Here is a 5000-nt window from a genome sequence, read left to right on the forward strand (position 1 = left end):
GAAAGGGGGAAGCCTTGTGAGATGGGTGGGTGGGAGGCCTCTCCATGATGTGATAGAGAGCCCCCTATGACATCACTAGCCCCCCTATGAAGTCACAAGCCCCCCTAGGATGTCACTAGCCCCCCTATGATGTCACAAGGCCCCTATGACGTCACAAGGCCCCTATGACGTCACAAGCCCCTATGGCATCACAAGCCTCGTAGTACCATAGTCTCATAATAATAATAATAATAATAATAATAGCTTTATTTGTATAGCGCTTTTCATGCAAACGTTGCAGCTCAAAGTGCTCCAATCATTATGTAATCATCATTTTATTATTTAGTCATTTAAAGGCAATATTAAAAAGATGGGTGTTTAGTCTAGACTTGAACATATTTGCTGAGGTTGCATCCCTAATGTAAACTGGCAGTGCATTCCACAATCTGGGTGCATAAAATGAGAATGCAGCCTCACCAAATCTCTTCTTTTGTACATGTGGTACACAGAACATCATAGCATTATAGTATCATAGCATCATAGTATCATAGCGTCATAGTATCATAGTATCATAGTATCATAGTATCATAGTATCATAGCATCATAGTATCATAGTATCATAGCATCATAGCATCATAGTATCATAGCATCAAAGCATCATAGTATCATAGCATCATAGCATCATAGTATCATAGCATCATAGCATCATAGCATCATAGTATCATAGTATCATAGTATCATAGCATCAAAGCATCATAGTATCATAGCATCATAGTATCATAGCATCATAGCATCATAGCATCAAAGCATCATAGTATCATAGCATAATAGCATCATAGTATCATAGCATCATAGTATCATAGCATCATAGCATCATAGCATCATAGTATCAAAGCATCATAGTATCATAGCATCATAGTATCATAGCATCATAGTATCATAGCATCATAGCATCATAGTATCATAGTATCATAGCATCATAGTATCATAGCATCATAGTATCATAGTATCATAGCATCATAGTATCATAGCATCAAAGCATCATAGCATCATAGCATCATAGCATCATAGTATCATAGCATCATAGTATCATAGCATCATAGCATCATAGCATCAAAGCATCATAGTATTATAGCATCATAGTATCATAGTATCATAGTATCATAGCATCATAGCATCATAGCATCATAGTATTATAGTATCATAGCATCATAGCATCATATCATCATAGTATTATAGTATCATAGCATCATAGCATCATAGTATTATAGCATCATAGTATCATAGCATCATAGTATCATAGCATCATAGTATCATAGTATCATAGCATCATAGCATCATAGCATCATAGCATCATAGTATTATAGTATCATAGCATCATAGCATCATAGCATCATAGTATTATAGCATCATAGTATTATAGCATCATAGTATTATAGCATCATAGCATCATAGTATCATAGCATCATAGTATCATAGTATCATAGTATCATAGCATCATAGTATCATAGCATCATAGTATCATAGCATCATAGTATCATAGTATCATAGTATCATAGCATCATAGTATCATAGCATCATAGCATCATAGTATTATAGCATCATAGTATCATAGCATCATAGTATTATAGCATCATAGCATCATAGTATCATAGCATCATAGCATCATAGTATCATAGTATCATAGCATCATAGCATCATAGTATTATAGCATCATAGCATCATAGTATTATAGCATCATAGTATCATAGTATCATAGTATCATAGCATCATAGCATCATAGTATCATAGCATCATAGCATCATAGTATCATAGCATCATAGTATCATAGCATCATAGTATCATAGTATCATAGTATCATAGTATCATAGCATCATAGCATCATAGCATCATAGCATCATAGCATCATAGCATCATAGTATCATAGTATCATAGCATCATAGCATCATAGTATCATAGCATCATAGTATCATAGCATCATAGTATCATAGCATCATAGCATCATAGTATCATAGCATCATAGTATCATAGCATCATAGTATCATAGCATCATAGCATCATAGTATCATAGCATCATAGTATCATAGTATCATAGCATCATAGTATCATAGCATCATAGCATCATAGTATCATAGCATCATAGTATCATAGTATCATAGCATCATAGCATCATAGTATCATAGTATCATAGTATCATAGTATCATAGTATCATAGCATCATAGTATCATAGCATCATAGCATCATAGTATCATAGTATCATAGCATCATAGTATCATAGCATCATAGTATCATAGCATCATAGTATCATAGCATCATAGTATCATAGTATCATAGTATCATAGCATCATAGTATCATAGCATCATAGCATCATAGCATCATAGTATCATAGTATTATAGCATCATAGCATCATAGCATCATAGTATCATAGCATCATAGTATCATAGCATCATAGTATCATAGTATCATAGTATCATAGCATCATAGCATCATAGTATCATAGTATCATAGTATCATAGTATCCTCGTGGCCTAAGGTAATCCTGTGGTCTAGCCCCACGGCCTATAGTGCACACACATGCCCATGTCAGCATGGGTTAGAGCCAGCCCTCCTTACTTTACTGTCTTTCTTCACTATCTCTATCCACTAAAAATATAAGAGAGGGACTGCGTGGGACTGGGAAAATACGGTATCCAATTTCACTGTCATGCGGATGACACCCAGCTCTATCTCTCCACCAAACCCACTTCCACTCCAAACCCACTTCCACTCCAATCATTATATAATCATTATTTTATTATTTAGTCATTTAAAGGCAATATTAAAAAGTACATTTTTTGTACATGTGGTACACAGAGAAAACCAGCGTCAGAAGACCTGAGAGCTCTATTGGGCTGATATGCTAGCAAAAGGTCTTTCAGATATTCTGGTGCTGCTGTTCCAGTGAGAGCTTCATAAACAAGCAGAAGGATCTTGAAATCTATTCTGAACTTAACAGGTGTAGAGTTTCTGAGCTCGTCTGCTCATAGCATCATAGTCTCCCCCCACTTCCTGGAAATGAAATCCTGCTTTTCATCCAATTTGACTCAAACTGAACAGTGATAAAACGGAGGTTCTTCAAGAGGCTCCAAATCCACTCTGGCCAAAACTGACAAATTCTCCCTTACCATTGACAACTCCACAGTCCCCCCCCTCCTCCCAAGTTAAGAGTCTGGCTGTCATCCTCGACAGCACCCTATCTTTTGAAGCTCACATTAACAACATTACTCGGTCTGCCTACTTCCACCTCCGCAATATTAACCGTCTCCGCCCGTCACTCACACCCGAAAGCACCGCTATTCTCGTCCACGCCCTCGTCACATCCCGTATTGTAATAGCTTCAGGTTACACCTTAACTGCTCCTGAGACTTCTACTGCCCCCAGCACTGCGTCTCCTGAAGACACCCGCTTTTCCCCTTTACTGTGTCCCCTAAAACTTCTATTGTCCCCCTTGTACTGTTTCTCTGTTTCTCCAGTGTCTATATAAAAATAAAAATAAAACAGACTGCCAATGGCCCCGGGCCTGAGCTGGACTATTCTTCCTGCTACGACTGGTGGATTGATGATTCACTTGCTTAGTCAAATGTATTGATTGTAAGTCACTTTGGAATAAGGCGTCTGCTAAATGCCAAAAATGTAAATGTAAATGTAAATGTATTGATTATTGCAACTCCATCCTCTCTGGTCTTCCTCACAAATCTCTGCGTAAGCTCCAACTGGTCCAAAACTCAGCTGCCCGTATCATAGCCAGAACCCCTTCCATAGATCATATCACTCCGGTTCTTCAACAACTCCATTGGCTTCCCGTTAAATGCTGCATCGACTTCAAAATTCTGCTCCTCACTTTCAAGGCCCTTCACAATCTTGCACCCCCATATCTCTCTGAACTCCTTCACACCTACACTCCCTCTCACACTCTCCGATCCTCCGCTGCCTTTCAACTCACTATACCTTCTGCCTTTCAACTCACTATACCTTCTGCCTTTCAACTCACTATACCTTCTGCCTTTCAACTCACTATACCTTCTGCCTTTCAACTCACTATACCTTCTGACCTTCAACTCACTATACCTTCTGACTTTCAACTCACTATACCTTCTACCTTTCAACTCACTATACCTTCTGCCCGCCTGACCACTATGGGGTCTATAGCCTTCAGTCACTCTGCCCCCCGTCTCTGGAACTCTCTCCCACAAGACATCCGCAACACTGATTCTCTTTCCACTTTCAAATCCTGCCTGAAAACCCACCTTTTTAAACTGGCGTATTTTTAATTGATGGTTGTTTTTAAGTCTTTGTTGTTTTGTCACTGACAATGACGAGACTGCCTACCGGAGGGAGGTCTGCCGCCTGGTGTCCTCGTCTGCAGCCAATAACCTGGAACTCAACAACACCAAGACAGTGGAGGTGATTATGGACTTCCGGAAAAAGGCCCCAACCCACTCTCCACTGGTCATCAATAACTCCCCTGTCACAATAATGGATGAATTCAAGTTTCTGGGCACTACCATCTCCAACAAACTAAAATGGGACAACAACATCACAACATCACAACATCACCCATTTAGTTAAGTAAAGGCCAGCAGCGCTTGTTCTTCCTCCGTCAGCTGAAGAGACTCCACATCAGTCGTCACATCCTGGTCCAGTTCTACAGGGCCGTCATAGAAAGCATCCTAACATCCTCCGTCAATGTCTGGTACGACTCTGCGTCTGCCCGATCCAAGGCCAAGCTACAGAGAGTCGTACGGACAGCTGAGCGGATCATCGGCTGCCCCCTGCCTCCCATCACAGACCTCCATAGCTCCAGATCACTGAAGAGAGCACGCAAGATTGTGGCTGACCCCACACATCACATCCAGCCCACAGCTTGTTTGCATTACTCCCTTCTGGACAGCGCTACAGGGCCACCAGGACAAAAACATCACGCCACTTGAACAGTTTCTTCCCCAAAGCCATAGCCCTTCTCAATAACTGCTGATCAT

At 39.9% G+C, this 5000-nt stretch overlaps 1 protein-coding gene across 1 annotated transcript in view; it reads left to right on the forward strand.

The window, feature by feature from the left end:
• The window catches only part of LOC308162542 (voltage-gated inwardly rectifying potassium channel KCNH3-like), a gene marked incomplete at its 3' end in the record, with an annotated part of 59588 nt that overhangs the window by 42118 nt on the left and 12470 nt on the right, over positions 1-5000 (forward strand). The gene's annotated exons all lie outside the window — the stretch shown is intronic.

The sequence above is a fragment of the Nansenia antarctica genome, assembly GCF_963989245.1.
Source record: "Nansenia antarctica genome assembly, chromosome: 7".
NCBI classification, from domain to species: domain Eukaryota; kingdom Metazoa; phylum Chordata; class Actinopteri; order Argentiniformes; family Microstomatidae; genus Nansenia; species Nansenia antarctica.